This window comes from Tenrec ecaudatus, chromosome 16 (assembly GCF_050624435.1).
Source record: "Tenrec ecaudatus isolate mTenEca1 chromosome 16, mTenEca1.hap1, whole genome shotgun sequence".
Taxonomy (NCBI): Eukaryota; Metazoa; Chordata; class Mammalia; order Afrosoricida; family Tenrecidae; genus Tenrec; species Tenrec ecaudatus.
The window spans coordinates 61,560,654-61,577,709 of NC_134545.1; the positions used below are offsets into that span (position 1 = coordinate 61,560,654).

Genomic DNA, 17,056 nt, shown 5'->3' on the forward strand with positions numbered 1-17,056 from the left:
TATAAATATGTTCCTGGCAGTGTTTCCAGGGATGGTTTGCGCTCATTCCTTGACTCTTCTTTCCTGTTGACAAAATACAAGGTACTCCTTGCTGAATTCTCCCCAACCTCTCCAAAATCAGAAGTTTTAGAAGTAAAATGGAGAGGGGGGTGGCTGCTTGCACCCATGTGGCAGATCTTTCAGAGCTCACTGACCCAGGTGGTGGTGGTGGGGGAGGATTTCCCAGAAAAGGGATTCCCACACCCCACCCCAGCCCCTCTCTTTTCATAGTAGAATGACTGCTTACATCAATTTATTTTCCTAAATGTTCTTCAGGTCAGTGTACCTCCGATTGAAGCCTCCCCCCGGGTACTTCCAAGAGTAAGGGTTGTTCTTTATCCTGCAGGAGGACCGCCCTTGGGAAGGCCAGTCTCAGTGGCCCTAGAGCGGAGCACAATCACTCGAGGGTAAGTTGCTGCCTGCGGTCTTTTAGTTGCTGGCTTTCTTGCTCCAGCTGTCTCTTGTTTAAGAGAGGCATGCCACTGAACCGTTTACATTTCTGATTGAGCCCATGGAGGACACTGAGGCAGGACAGAATGGTAGGAAGCAGGTGAAGGATACAATCAGGATGACACTGGACAGATTATAGGTTTTGCCTGTGGGTCCTGGCAAAGCCTTAGAGCATAGCTGACCTCTCCTTGCCTTGGTTTCCCTGTCTAGAAATGGTTATGGTAATGATATCTCTCTTGATAGGTGTGCGGATTAAATAAGATGACCTGTTTTGAGGCACCATGGCCTGCCACACACAGCGGAAGGCTGCACTGCATGTTGACTTCCATTTCTGTTGACTCTCGGCCTTATTTCTTAGTCCCAGGGCAGTGTGAAGATATGCCTTGCAACGAAGAGAACTGCTTTGCTAGGAGTGAGCAGGGTTAATTAATTTTCCCCAAGAAATGGGTTAGTGAAACGATGTATATTGATTACACCTTTCAAAATACACAGAATCCATTTTAAATAGGCTAAAGGAAATCGCTTTTGTACCAAATGAATGATCACCTCCTTCGGTGTCTTCCTAGAAGGTGTTAGACACCCGTACTTAATTTTCACACACACCCCCCCTTGCAAGTATCAAACATTAGAAAACAAAGCAAAACTCCAAGCTCACCGCCGCTGAGTCCCTTCCAATCCACAGTGACCCTACAGGCAGGGTGGAACTGCCCTTGTGGTTTTCCAAGACTGGAACTCCTTAGGGGAGTCGAAGGCCTCACCTGTCCCTCGTGAAGCAGCTGGTGATTTCGAACTGCTGGCTTTGTCCTTAGCAGCCCGATGCATAACCGCTACACCACCTGGGCTTTTTATCAACTATAAGAGCCTGATAACTCCATTTCTAAAGATGGCGATATACAGGCAGCTTAAGCCAACAAACAAAAACGTTGCCTGTGAAAGTTTTTTTGGTAAAAAATATTGAATTCCACTATGCCTCAGGGGCTCTAGATTTAGAAAGCAGCAGACAGGCCTTTGGCCCCAAGGAAAATGTACATTCGATGGGGAGATTAGAAATACTCAGTGGGCCGAAACAAGTCTGGAAATCCCAGAGAAGAGAGGAGTCCTCTGAACACTGGGACTGCACAGATGGTTTTCTCTGAGCATTTTCCCACGTGTTCCAGTTTGGGGGGTGGGAGGTGGGAATGACACAAAGAAATGATTCTTGTAAGAAAATGTGGCTCCCTTTCCCCCAGCCCCTCAGTATCTCAGGACCATCCTGAGGTGAGAGCTTCAGGGTCAGACACATGGCCACTGTCTTTAAAACAGTTTCTTCCATCACAGTTTATTAAATGGATAAGTCCCCTAATGTCATCACAGTTTATTAAATGAATAAGTCCCCTAATGCAACAGAACACATTAGTAACTTTATTCCCCCAGCTGTCTTTGGACAAGTTGGAAGCGTGAGGACTTGAAAGCAAATAAACTGAACGATCCCTGCTGGCCTGGACCAGGTTGGGGTGTGTTCACGGTCACACACCCAACGCTTGGCTGGGTACCTGGCAATCTGCAGCCACTGGTTGGGTGTTTGTTATGCGAATCCACGAAAAACAGACCCCTGCTCCTGGTGCCAGAGGTCACAGTCTACCTGGAAGAGGGAGAAGAGTTTTCAAGAGGACACACGGGCTGTCATGGGCGACCAAGAATTCTGACCAGCCAGGAGGAGCCAGAAGTCAGTTTCACCTCCTCCCACAGACCTTGGCAGGCGGTTGAAAAGCACCCGTGGCACTTGGGTCAGGGGCCGCCAGTGAGTGGCTGCTCTCCCCGCGGGGACCCCGGGAGCGAGCGGAGCGGATGAGGAAGGTAACCCGGAGGGGGGAGCCCGCCCGCCCGCCAGCACGTGCGGCGCCCGGGAGAGGAGGAGGCTGGGCTAACGCCGCCCTTGGTCAGCAGCAGGGCTCGGTTTGGAAACAAAGCCAATGTCCTCCCCCGGAGTCCGCGGCCGGCCAGCTCCGAGGGGGAAGAAGCCGCGCTGCCCAGCCGGTTAGTGAGTGGCCCAACTTACTTTGCTAAGCCTGCGACAAAGGGCCGGCGGACGTGCGGGAATGGGCGGGATGGTGGGGCTGGGAGGCGGCACCGGTCACCCACGCCCTCCCCTCCCCTCTCCTCCCGGGCGCCTGGGAGAAGGGCTGGGGTCTCTCTCCACGCTCTGCGCGTGGCTGGGCCGGGTCCCCAGGCCTCGTGCCGCCCCCGCCACCCGCCTGGAGTCCGCGTGGAGCAGACACACCTTGGCCGCCCGCGCCCCGGCGCCCCGCCACACCAGGCCCCGGTTTCATGAATGAAATCCAATCGCGGGGATATAAATAGCCCCGAAGGCGGCCAACGTCACGGGGCGCGAGGGAGGCGGCCGCCGCGGCGGCGGAGCGAGGTGCGGGGCGCGCGGTTCCGCCCCACTGCCCCGCCTGGGAGCGGGGTGGGGGGCCCCGAGGCGCCGGGGAGGGCGGGGAAGGGCGGGGAGGGGGCGATCACCCCTGGCCTGGAGCCCCGGCCGAGGCGCCGCAGCGCCGGCCCGCCAGTGCCATGCTGCCTTTGTGCGAAGTTGGGCGGCGGGCGGCGCGCCGCGCCCCGGGACCCCGCACAGCCGCGAGCGCGCGCAGTCGGTGCTGGTGCTGAGTGGCTGGGGGTCCCTGCACCCACCCCCCAGGCTAGAAGGCGGAGAGAGCTGGCGGCGCGCTGGGCTGCAGGGTAGGTTCCGGTGGTGAGTGCGCTGTGGTCGGAAACTTCTCCGAGCACCCGGAGCACAGCCCCCCCGCGGCCCGCGCCCCCCGCGGGTGGCGGACGAGAACCCGGGACCCCGCTTCGCGGCCCGCAGGGTCGTGCGCGAGCGTGCTGGGACCGAGCCGTGGGGTGTCTTAAATCCTGGGCCAGGCCAGAGACCCTCACGCCCGAGGCCAGCGGATTGTCCGTTGCGCCCACACGGCCGCACCCCTAAGTCGGAGTTGAGGAAATGTACACCCGGCACCCCGAGCAGGCTGGCCGCGCCCAGGAGGGACTGGAACCCCGCCTGTCAGAGGGCCTGCTTTGCCTTCGAGGGACAGCGGTGGGGAGCTGGAGAACCCGAAGGGGGTGGTGGGGCGGGTATGGTAACCCTTGGGCGCTGGCACACCCTGCTTGAAGATTGACTGGTCAACCTACTGTCTGGCGCCCGCCCCCCTCCCTGCTGTGTCTCTGGAGAGTCTGTTGTGAGTTGCTGTGACAACAGTTGGAGCTGCCTTGAGGGGCTTGGAAAACACCCTACCTTGTCTCTGTCTGCTTGCTCTCTGCTTTGGAGAGAACAACGGAGGTGGGGGAGCAGTCACGGGGACCCAGCCCCCACCCCACCCCCCATCTGCAATGAAAAGAATTAAGAGAGATGGAAGGAAGGCACAGCTAGGTAACAATACAGCGTTCGATTGCACGGTGCGCTGTGCCTTTTCTGCCCTCCGCAGTATCAACCATCTCAACTACGGAGCAATGTCAATATTTAGACTTGGACAAGCCAGCAAGTTAAGGGAGCGCCAAGCGCGGGGTTTCGACTTGGCTTTGCACGTAGCACACAAGCTGTGCCTTGGGAGCTGACTGTACACATTCGCTAGGGCGAGGGGGGGGGGCGGGAGGTTGCATGGTAGTTGATATAAACACAGGGCATCCAGATCTAGGAAGTTGAAACTAGACGAGTGGCCCTGACTTTGAGTTTCCCCCACCTGTGCTGTCCATCACCTCCGTTGGACCCCAGCCAGAGCTCAGCTTGAGTTTTCAGTGTTTGGGGACCCCCCCCCACCAACTCTCAGCGGGGGCTTTAATACACATTCTGTACTGTATCATAGCCTCGAAAAGTAGAAAGAACAATACTGTTTCTTAAGCTATCAGTGACTTCCATCTCTGCATAATGTCCTCCCCCACATCAAATAGGCTGTTTTTGACTTGCTAAGTTTTTTGGTTGTTTTTTTTTTTAGTATGTTTACAAACACTTTAGAAATTTGGAAATAAATGCATCCCACCTCCAATCGCTTTCCACAACCCAAGAGAGTCACTGGTTTCTAGAAAACACAGTATAAATAGTGTCTGCATCGTGCTCCACAGGTGGCGTGGGCAGTGAATTCCGTGAAAGGAGAGTTTCTGAGAGGTCCCTGGATCGTTCTTGGACATATTGGTGCAGAAAGTGTGTAACTAGTTCCTCTCGGTAGGGAAGGCTCTGGGGAAAAAATATTAAGGAGGTTTCTCAGCTTCCCTATATCTTGTTATTTTCCCAGGAGGTAGTGTAAATTTGATTATACAGAGCTGTGTGTGAGAACAGTGGTGGAAATAGAAACACGTGTGCATTGATGTTATTGATCCTGTAATGTAATTGCTCAATTATACAAATATAATTTAATAGGAAAAGTCAATCTTGTTTGGTCTGATTAAAAAACCAGGAGCCAAGCAAGTTGCTATCTAGTCAGTCCTGATTCAGGGTGATAACGTGTGTCTAAGTGGAATGGTGGGTGCCTGTTAGGGCTGAGGGGAAAGATGGTTTTCCATGGGGTTTTCAATGACTGTGCTTTTTTTGGACATAGATTGCCAGGTCTGTCTTTCCCAGTACCCCTGGATGGATTCCAATGGCCAAGTTTTTTGTTAGTAGCTAGATGTGTAACCATTTGTGCTATCCAGAGAGCCCAGGGCAAAAAGAATAGTATCTTAAAATGCTTTTTCAGAGCAATAGCATGTTCAGGTCTGTAACGTCTGCGTTGAAATTGTTCACATCCTCACGGCCCTTGATCTGCAGCAACTTTTCTTTTTTAAATTTTGAAGGATCCTAAGTGCTCGGAAACATATTAGTTCAACTGCTACAAAATGTTAACCTCACTATCTACAGTTGACCCAAAGAAAATGTCACTTTAGAGTACATTGGAAAGGACATTATTACCTCTACCCACTGAACGGTCCACAGGGGCCTTGGGGACTGACCTGGGTGTGTTCTGGATGGAGGTCCCAGTACAGTGGGTAACAGACGCATGAGGCATGCCCTGACTGCCTGACTGGGAAGGCCCTTGGGCCATCTCGTAAGCGCCTCTGTCTCCCACAACATCGGTGTCCCTCTCCGTGAGTCACACCTGCAGTTATAGTACATTGATCTACCACGAGCCATGCGTTTGTGACCATTTTCCTTGACCAACCACCACCACCCTTTAAAATTCTGCACCTCAGCAAACCCTTGAATCTCATCGTGTTAATGATCTCCCCATCTGGATACTATGTCTTCATCATTGTCTTGTCCTTGTCCTGTTTAATATTTTAATATATGTTCTCATTTTTTAAAAAGAAAAAAAGAGATGTCACTCTAGCGCAGCACTTGGCAAAAATAGGGTAAAAATTCTAGTGGAGGACACAAAGTGTGTTGAAAATTTTCTCATGTGCCTGGCAGCTAAAAGGATTTCTAAAGTGTCTCTCCCTTTCACACAGGTAAGTCCACCAGTGGGCAGGATTTGTGTTGTGCACTCCCAGCAAGCCAGGTCAGTGTGATTGCGGAAACCCATGACCATAGCTTGACGACAACTTGTGACTAATTTGGAGTATGCACGGCAGAACAGGTTCCGTAACATTTTGTCTTAGCAGAATGTGCCTTGATGGTTTGCTTTATGGACTCAATTTTGCACATGATGTGTTTGATGATTCTTAAAACGATTTTATTCACTCTGTATGTAAAATGGTACTGAATAAGCCCTGGATCTGTCGGTGTTTTGTAAGACTTTTTATTTATTTGCTTCTATACTGGGGATCAAAATAAGGCCAGATAGTTGAGATAACTGGGGACATGGGGGTTGATGATTAAAGTTTTGCTTCTCCTCTAGTCTTCGCACACAAATGTTAGATGAAACTTGATCCAGTGATGGCTGCTGACATTTCCTGAGCACTAACCAAGTTGGGTCAGATAATATGCTACTTTCTTGACATGTGTGTCCCCATTGTACCTTAAAAAAAATCCTAAAACCCCTCTCTTGATTCCAAAATTAACGGCAAGGAATTGCAAAGGTGGAGATGTTAGACAATATATTGAATTCATATTCCTACTCATTGGTAGAAATAGGATTAAAAACAAAATACTTGTGATTTACTCTTAATAAAACACCTAAACGCTCCTGTTGGTTAAAAAAAAAAAAAATCTCAATAGCAAAGAAAAAGAAAAAGCTTTCTCTGCCATCGAGTCAATTCCTTATAGGATTTCTGAGGCTGTAAATCTGTTGGAGCAGATAATCCCATCTTTCTACCAAGGAGTGGCTGCTGGGTTTGAACCACTGACCTTGGGGTTAGCAGTCCAGGGCTTACCAGACATTTCACCAAGGCTTCTTTCTCTCCCAGGAGGAAAAGTCAAGGCAAAAAGGTTAACTGACTTGCCTAGAGAGCTTGGTAATTACAGTTTACATAATAACATCAATAGTCCAGTTGTTGCAAAAAGTCAGTATTTAATGCTGTCTCTGAGTTTTGAGAATATTACAAACCAATTTAAAAGGCAAGATATTAAACATTTATGTGTGAAGCAATGAGGGAATAGATCGAGATTATGCATGGCCAAAGGCTGAATTGGAGGTCAAGGGACATTTACGAGAAATTCAAAATTTTCTAGTCTATAGGACCACTTTGAAATTTCATATGTATGGAAAATATTTGCAGTCACTTTTTCCTGGTCTGGATAGATGATCAATGGGCGAGAGTTTGGAGAAAGACACAATGTGGAATTTCAACTCAACAGGGAGTGATTATGCAGTCACCCACAACCTCTAAATTACAGGATCTCAACTCCCAAAGCATTATTGTTGCAAAAGCATTCTGACAAGATTGTGAGTGGTTTCAACTTGCCCAACATCCTGAAGAAAATATCATGATTTTGTATGATGGTTGAAGTACCGGGTTCTTTCTGGAATCCAGTGATCTGGAAAGTGTCTCATAGATGTATAATAAACAAATATGTAATTTCTAAAAATGACCAATGTTGAATGGGTATTAAACTGTAAGTTTTTGCCTGGGCTGGCAACTTCTTTAAACACCCCCACGATTCTTCTTCCTCTACTCATCTTCCTCCTCTTTTGGTGGAATGCTTTCTAATAGTTTTTAAAAGGAGCCTTGGTAGCGTAGCGGAGTGGTTATGCATTGAGCTTTGATCCGCAAGGCGAGTCGTTTGAAACCACCTGCTCTGTGGGCAAAAGGCTGGGCTTTCTACTCCGGTAAAGAGTTACAGTCTTAGAAACTTGCAAAGTCAGCCGTTTGACCCTGTCCTGTAGGGTCCCTGAGTCGGTGTCAACTCCGTGGCAGTGAGACTGGTTTGGGGAGCCTATAAACTCATTCACTGCCATCTGGTCTTTACTGATGCATAGCAACTGAATGCGACAGCATAGAACTGCCCCCTGTGGCTTTCTGAGACTGTTTGTCGGAGTGGAAAGCTTGGTCTTTCCCCCTCGGGGCAGCTGCTGGTTTCGTACTGCCGACCTTGCAGAGAAACCACTATGCCACGAGGGCTCCTGGATCATATGAATAGAAAAACAAAAATGACTGCCATCAAATCAATGCGGACTCACAGCGACCGCCGTGTGTGTCTGAGATTGTAGCTGTTTAAAGGAGTGGAAAACCAAGTCGCGTCTCTCTCGGAGCAAGGCTCCTGGGCCATATAAAAGGGGTAATAAGAATGAAGTGGAAAAACAAATTAAGATTATATCATTTTTTTTCAAATGTGCTGATATCCCCAACTCAAGTCAATAACCCTAAAAACTTAATTGAGGCATTTGGTTTTTTACGTTTATAAGCTGCACCTTCCGGCTGCATACAAAACAAGAAAAAAGATTTCCTTATAACGAAGCTGCAACCTTCAGCCTAAGAACATGATGAAAATATTCCCCCCCTCACTTTGTATCTCTGACTGACAAATAAAGAAGCCTACTTCCTAAGGTGGCCATGGTGGACTTTGAGGGAGTGAAGATGTTGATTGACATTTCAAGAGAATTAAACTTAAGTAAAAGAGAAATTCTTTATCAATACTCTACTGTGATTGCTTAGAAAGAGTAAATTGCCGTAAACCCATTTTTTTCTTTAATGAAAATGTCCTATGTTTGTAGTTTCTACTGATGTGCAAATGATCTTCTAACTTGGTTATTGAAACAGTGAAAACCAAAGCCTCTGAAAAAAATCTGTATACAAGAACGATTCTCATTCTATCCTTGTCTGGTTGTGAGACTGGGGTTATAATGGCCTTATAAAACAAATTAGGACGTGTTTCCTTGTAATCCTTAAAATAGTTATTTCTTTAATGAAGACTTTCTCAAATTATATACTGTAAAACTTTCAAGTATATTTGCCTGATGATATTCATGGGATCCTCTTATGATTCTTAAGTATTCACTTTTTTGTATGTACATCCCTTATTATATCTAATAGTGATCATTTCTGCCTCATAAAAATCATGCTAAGAGTCTGTGTATTAAATTACTTTTTGGAAATAACTAGCTTTCCATTAGTGAGTTGACCAACGTTGTAAATTGTGGAAGTTATCAAACAATCCCATTCATAACACACACAAATCAACTTTTGCTGAAGATAGTTTGCAACAGTACAGCAGGGAACTGCCCGAAATTCAAGCCAGGTTCAGAAGAGGGCTTGGAACGATGGATATCAGTGCTGACATTGGGTGGATCTTGGCTGAAAGCAGAGGGTGCCAGAAAGATGTCTATCTGTCTTTTACAGGCTTTGTAAAGTCTGTATAGATCAACGCAAGTTATGAAAAACATTAAGAAGAATGGAAATTCCAGTACACTTCATTGTGCTCATGTGGAACGTGTGCACAGGCCAAGAGGCAGCCATTCCAACAGAATAAGGGGAGAATGGATGTTTTAAAGTTAGGAAACGTTTCCATCAGGATTGCAAACTTACACCATACTCATTAAACTGTATGTTAAGCTAATAATCTGAGAAACAGGACTATATGAGGAAACCACCATCAAAATAGGAGCAAGAGTCATTAACAACCTGCTATATGCATATATGCAAAACCAAGCTCTTACTGATGAAGGTCAGAATGGATTATGCTTCAATACAAAGAAAGCAAAAAAAATTCCTCACAATTAGATCAATAAGCAGCATCGTGATAAATGAGGGGGGAAAAGATTGAAATTGCCAAGGATTTCATTGTGTGTGAATCCTCAGTTAAAGCCCTTGGAATCAGCAGATAGGAAATCAAAGACTTTGCAAATCTGTTGCAAAAAAATATTTTTAAAGTGTTTTAAAAAATATATGATACTTTAAGGACTATGGTTCAGTTGACCCCAAACCCATGGTATTTTCAATCACCTCATCTGCATGTAAAAATTCAACAATGAATAAGGAAGACAGAAGAAGAAATGATGGATTTGAATTATGGAATGGGAAAATATGGAATATAACCATAGGCTGCCAGATGAACAAACCATTTTGTCTTAGAAGAAGTAAAGCCAAAGTGGACACCCCCTTACAGAAGGCGGGGTTGGAGATGAGCCAGTCAGGGTGCAGTATAGCAACGATGAAACATACAACTTTCCTCTAGCTCTTTAATGCTTCCTCCCCTCCATTATCATGGTCCAATTTTACCTTACAAATCCAGCTAGAGCAGAGCATGTACACTGGTGCAGATTAGAGCTGGAAACACAGGGAATTCAGGACAGATAAACCTCTCAGGACCAATAATGAGAGTAGCGATACCAGGAGGGTAAGGAGAAGGTGGGGTAGAAAGGGGTAACCAAACACAATGATCTACATATAACCCCCTCCTTGGGGGGAAGACAAAGAAACGTGGGTGAAGGGCACAGACAACAGAAAAGTAACATCGGACGGTGTAAGACATGAAAAAATAATTTATAAATTATCAAGGACTAAAATGAACTGAGACCAAAGCCTCAAGTAGAAAGCAAATGTTTTGAGAATGATGATGGCAACAAATGTACAAATGTGCTTGACACAATAGATGGATGGGTGGATAGGTTGTGATAACAGTTGTACGAGCCCCCAATAAAATAATTTTTTTAAAAGAAGTAGAGCCAGAATACTCCGTGGAAGTGGGGGTGACACGACTTTCTTTATTTTGGACATGTTATCAGGAGGATACAGGACGGACCAATACCTGAAGAATGACCTCAGACTTGGTGAAGTACAAGGTCAGCAAAGAAGAGGAAGTCTCTCAAAGAGATAGATTAACCCAGGGTCCACAGCTATGGGCTCAAACCGTAGTAATGACGTTAAAACGTCATGGAACTAGCGAGAGTTCCGTTCTGTTGTGCATAGAACCTCCATGAATCAGAAGCAGCTCAATGACACATAACTACAGCAACAACTTAAGCTTTTCTATATTAGTAGTGTCCTGTAAATGTTGCTATACAGGGAATCATTAGAAATATATCATAGTCTATAAAACATGTCTGTGCCATATTGCCCCATAATATTATGTTGAGAAGATTCTATCATAGCCTAATACCTCATAATTAACTGGTTAATGGTTAGCTGAACAGTAGTATGTGATTTTAAAAATCCAGATAGTGTCTGTAAAGCTGTAGTTGTTTAAAGCAGTAAAATTACAGTTGAAATACGTAAGCAAAAAGAGACACTAAAATTGACATAGTGTCTCTAATAATAATTACCTAATTAGCAATCATTTGTTTCTTTTGTTTGAACTTCAGAAGGATTCGATTAATATGCATGATGTAGCTCTTTAATAAATGGCTAGGAATATTGGTGACTTCATTGTTTTACACTCAGGAAATTTACCTGTAGAAAGCAGAGACAGTTTAACCTTACTGTTGGTCTCCTTCTCAATAATAGGCAATTCAACATCTCATTAGTGGCGAGCCTCACTCAGCCTTCATGTAATAGGGTTCTAAGAGTACTGATGTGGTGGAGCTGGTTCTTGGGTTAATCTTTCTCCACCCAAGCTTCCCACTAACCTCACAACATCAACACCAGGCTTGGGAAACCTATCATCAAGAGAATATTCTCTAATTGGCCAGAGGTGTGGTGAGTGGGAAGGGAGAAGTCGCTTTGGCGAACAAAAAAAAAAATGAGTCCCTCAAATGAGCAGGATGTATAGGAATTTATTGTTTCCATCTCAGTGCCAGAATTGTTTTGTTTATAAACAAGTCATCCCACCTGCTCTTCCTCTTGCTGTGACCTTTCGTTCCTTGTGAACATAGGACACAAATTAAGAAATGAGCAAATAATACTGTTGGTATGACAGTCACTTGTCTCAGATGGCCCTGGACAGTCCTTTGAGCCACCCCATCAAATGGACTGGCGTGTGTTTGATTAGGTTTCATCTACCCAAGGGTACATTGTAAAGCTTACAAACAAAGAGATGGCACTGTGCTACTAGCAGCGGTTACATTTTTCCACAAGGGAGAGTTTGTTTATTTGTGACATGCTATTGTTGCCAGGTGCCCGCACATCAGTGCCAACTTATTTTGTTTCCAACGTACGACAGAAAGAAACACTACTGCCCGATCCTGCGTCATCTTCACAATTGTTCTTCTGATTTTTGTAACCATGGTGGCATTCCATCTTGTTCAGGGTCTTCCCCTTTGTCACTGCTATTCCGAAAGGTTAGTTCAAAATCACCAGTGCCTTCTTGGGAGAAAAAACAGCAACAATGAGGCTTTCTACTCCTGTAAAGAGTTACAGTCTGGAAAATTCACACCTGCCATTCTACTCTGTCCTGTAGGGTCACTGTGAGCCAGAGGTACTCAATGACAGTGACTTCAGTTAGTCTATTTGTTGGCTTGGTTTTTGGGTCTTCTCCAGGGACTGTTCTCTCCTGAGAACATATATCCGAAGTATGAAGAAACTTCTTCGCTCTAAGGAATGTTCTGGCTGTACTTCTTCTGAGATTTGTTGGAAGAAGTAGAGGTTACTTGCACTCTATTTTGATGGAAGTCATAGTCTTGTCATTTGCAGAGATCCAGGGTAGTGGCAAGGAGCCCGGCTGGTATAGTGAGTTACGCATTGGGCTGCTGACCAGGAGGTCAGCAGTTTGAAACCAAGCACTCCCAGAGAGAAAGATGGGAGTTTCTACTCTTGGAAACTCACCAGTGGAGTTCTACCTTGTCTATACACCTGCTAGGAGTCTGATCAACTCCAGACCAGTGATTGTTAAGTCAGTTTAATGGCAAGTTCCCAATGCTGAAGAGGTTACAGTCCCAGTCTCTCTCCTTCTATGGAGAAATGTCACTGACTAAAACCAAACCCTTAAGAACCTTTGAAAGAACAGAAACCCAGTATCTATTGGACACCATTGTACTCCTGCTAGATGAGAGACACTTCGCTGCATTCCAGCAAGTACTCACTATCGATTCCAATTTCACGGCACCGGAAAATGGACTTTGGAAAGATGGAGTCACTGAACTAATCGAAAGTAAACCTCAGAGTTGCACTCTGTCTGCACCTTAAATTCATATTTGTTCCCAAAAACTCCTAGAGAAAATCTCTTACACCATTTTCTTCCAAGCAGGTTTATTCCCGCAGATGACGGAATGTAGTAGTTAAATAATGCCTATTGCTTCCAGGGGCAGAGGGGAGAGGTTGGGTTTTGAGGCGTTCTTTTGTTGCAACGTGAACCAGGTAGCAGCTTTGCCTGAACAAATGTGTTAACTCTTCAGGTTATTTCTACTATAATTTTAGGGAAGCATCGTCTTAAATATTAGTTGAAACTGAGAATTGAATCACGGAGCATGAAAGGTTCTTAAGAATATCTAGTTCAAACTCATACAGATTTAAAAACCTGCAACCCAGATAAATAATGTAACTTACCTACTGTCTGAGTTCGTAAGAGACACAGCCGGCATTAAACCCAGGTTTCTGCGTCCCAGCCCCAGGCACCTTCCATTGCATCACACTGGAAAGAGCCAAGTCTCCTGAAACCTCCAGTGTAGCCAAAATCAGCACCATGAACTCTGCACTATGTCTGCAAGCTGAGGCACATCCTTAGGGTCAGCAGTTCAAAACCACCATCTGCTCAGTGAGAGAACAATGAGACTTTCTACTTCTGTAAATGGTTGTTACTCTCTCAGAAACCCACAGGGACAGTTCTACCCTGACCTAGAGGGTCATTGTGAGTTGGACTCAGGTGCAGGGAGGGAGTGAGTGCTGGGTGAACAAAGGTGCACCCAGCAATGGATGAGAAGAGGATTCCAGCAGTGTAAAGTTGTGGTAGATTCTAAAAGAAACCTCACTTCTCTTCAGTGACACCTTAGAGAACGATCTTTTTCCCTCCTATTGAAAACACGGCTGCACACCCCCACACCTTCCAGACGGTCTTTGTCGAGCCATCTACGGGAGCTGCTTGGTGTGGTTTTGTTGTTGTTGTTGTTGTTGCCTGTGGCGCTCTGGCTGTTTATCAGCGAAGTGGCCTGGGTGCAATGCTTATTCTTTGCACCTCATTTTCCATGTTTAGAACATGGCAACCTATCGCATCCCTCAAAGGATGAGGAAGATGTAATGAAATCGCTCTTGTCGAGCACAGAGTAGGTGCTAATGGAGGGTTGGTTCTCCTCGAAACCTTCCTGGAATATCTCAGAGAAAGGTGGGTCACCACATTAGGGAGTCACATTATTTCCCCCTAAACCTACTGGAGCCATTTTAACTCTGACCTGGCAAGAAATGGCTCTGGGAACCTTATTTTACCCTTGGGTTAAAGCAAGCCCGGTTGTCTCTGTGGGTAGCAATGGCCCAGTCACAATCACATTTATTTCCTTCATATTCTCAGGCTGCCCAGGTTTATGTGAATTGAATCATTTTATGGCTTCAGTTTCTGCCGAAAACTAATGCCAAGCTCCTTTTAGAGATTTGTGGCTCTCGTTTTCGCCCAGACTCTGTTTATGGATCTAACATGTCTTCCACGTAGACCTTTGCATCTCAAAGAAGCTACTCTAGTTTCGGCCAAGTGACTGACACATATTTCCAGAGAATACCACTGCCAGAAGAAAAGGTTCCCTTGCCATTTCGAGGCACATGAGCTCTTCCTTCCTGTCCTTGTTGCGATTTACTGGACTCCTAAGCAATTTTCTGAGTGCTGGGCCTCTTTCCCTGCGCCGTGTGTGCTGGCTGATAGATTGACAGGGAAAGCATAAACATTACCATTGCTCCCCCTCACCCCAGCACCGGGTAACTCCTCTGCCCTAAATTACCTCTCAGGAAAATGTTTTGTCACCCTCCTCTCCCCAGCTGCCGCCCTTTGTCCTGTGCTACTTGCCACCCTGCCCTGCTCAGGACTTTGAAAACAAGGCTTCAGCAACATCATCACGGACATAGAGGGAAACCAGCATCGTGGTTTTCCCCCTGACTTGCACCATTTTCACTTTTTATTAATAATCCAAATGACCTAGAATCGACTTTTCCCCCCTAATGGTGCAGTTTCCCTTTTTAGTATTTGACAAATATATATATATATCCTCAAAACTATATGTTCCTCAGGTTTCGTGCTAACAATGGGTTGTCCCTAATACTATCGAGAAGCTGCAAGGTTGCTTAGACATTGCCAACTGCTAGATTGTCCCTCACATGATTACTCCTCTCAAATTGGCTATGTCATTCATTTCATAATGGAACCACTGCCCCCTATTTGCTTCCCCTCACAGGGGCCCTTTACAGGGTTTCCAAAGCTGTCAATCTCGACAGTAGCAGCCAGTCTCACCGTTCTCTCTCTCAGAGTGGCTGGTGGGTTTGAGCAGCCGACCACTTACCTGGGTGTCACTAGGGCGCCTTGGTTCACGATAATGAGCAATTAGTTTTCCATCAGTGCTCCGTAACTTTCGTTTATGTGGATTACCTGGGGAGCTTGTTACAATACAGCCTTGATTGAGGAGTTCTGGGGTAAGGCCTGAGCTTCAGCATTTCTAGCAAGCTCTCTGGTCATGCCAGCACTGCTGGTTGGATGACCAGACTTGAGTAGTGAGTTTTTGAAATGTAGCTGTTGCCAGGTGCGATAGTTAAAATTAATCGTGCCAACCTGACTGATAAACACATGTGGGATGAATTGAAGGGTGGAGAGCTAAATGGCTCGGTGAGCCTTGCCTTTCTAGTTCTCAGGTCTCTTGCTTTGTGATGGTCAGACCAGGGTGCAGCTGCCTTAGCCAGTTCCCTACTTCAGCTGGCAAGGCTCACTTCCTGCAAGACTTGACTGAGGAGAAGCTGCATGGACCTTGGAGACCCCCGCCAGCACTGAGATGCTTACACATTCACTGATTCGGCTTTCCTCCTGCAGTCGGCATCATAGTGTGCATTTTGTGAGATGGAGGAGGACTTTGTGGATTGGTGTCAGGCACATGGGTTAATGTTGGACTTGTGAGCTTGGGCAGCACTGGGCTGGGATGTTTTCTTGATGTGCACTTTCCATTTATATAAAACTCTTTTTCTTATGCATATGAGCTTCTGTGGATTTGTTTCTCTAATCACCCAGACTGACACACCAGGTCTTATGCTGATTCTCATACTTTATCGGCCATAGCTACCTTGCTACCCTCTGTTGCTTGGCTTTTTCTTTTCCTTTCTGTATTATTTTATTGTGTTCTAGGCATTTTATTGTGTTACAGCAAGCTAGGCTCACATTTTAAAACTTTACACAAATCATTCCCTGACATTGGTGACATTTTCTTAAATGTGTTCGTTCTGTTTATTCTGTTCTCATTCCCCTTCTGTTTGTTCTGTTCCCATTGCTCTAGCTCCCTTGTCCCTCCTTCACTGCCCATCTTTGATATAGTGTCAGTGTTGATCAAGTGGATGCATATTGTTGATTCTTCCTAGGGCGGCATGCTCCCAGTGGACATGGTTTATTTTATAAGCCGGTCAATTACTTGAGCAAAAGGCGACCTCTAGGAGTGATCTCAAAGTTCAAAAATTTGTTTAGGATGATAGTTTTAAGGATTCCTCTAGTCTCTACTGATCTAGTAAGTCTGGCCTCGTTTAGGAATTTGAGTTTCATTCAACACTGTTCTCCCATTCTGCCCAGGACCTCCTATTGTGTCCCTGGTCAGCATGGTCAGCAATGGCATCCAGGCCTGCTTTGGGCACAGTTCTTTTTTCCCAGGATGAATAAAACTGAAATTCATGTGGACTAGTAGCCCTGTGGACTAGTTTATTAAGATGTCAATTTCCTTCATTCTTTCTCGTCTCTAACAAGTAGAGAGCACTTAGTTGTATCTCGGCTGCTAATAAACTTTCAGACCCTAGACACTGCTCCCCAGGCTAGGATTTAAAACTTTCTTTATGAACTATGTTATGCCAATTGATTGCACTTTCCCTCCATGTTCGTTTGTTTCTTAAATCCTGATATAGCAGATTAGAATCTTAAAACATGGAAGGGATAGAGACCATGCAGCAGATAAACCAACTAAGTCTTGGAGGGAAAAAGTGTGCACAAGTGCATATATATGCTGTCTGTGTGTACACGTATGCATACCTGTATGCTGTCTGTGTGTACACGTATGCATTCCTGTATGCTGTCTGTGTGTACACGTATGCATACCTGTATGCTGTCTGTGTGTACACATATGCATACCTGCATTGATTTGACCCT

At 45.7% G+C, this 17,056-nt stretch overlaps 1 protein-coding gene across 4 annotated transcripts in view; it reads left to right on the top strand.

The window, feature by feature from the left end:
- Window positions 1-2,334: 2,334 nt before the first annotated feature.
- The window catches only part of RHOBTB1 (Rho related BTB domain containing 1), a 78,657-nt gene continuing 63,935 nt past the window's right edge, over window positions 2,335-17,056 (top strand). Inside the window, exon 1 of one of the 4 annotated variants that reach the window (XR_012780441.1) lies at window positions 2,335-2,505. The gene's annotated coding sequence lies outside the window, so the exon portion shown is untranslated. Of the gene's footprint in view, window positions 2,506-2,646; window positions 2,891-3,025; window positions 3,208-17,056 lie in introns of those variants that run through there. The other 3 variants (XM_075535141.1, XM_075535143.1, XM_075535142.1) reach the window with 3 other exon arrangements.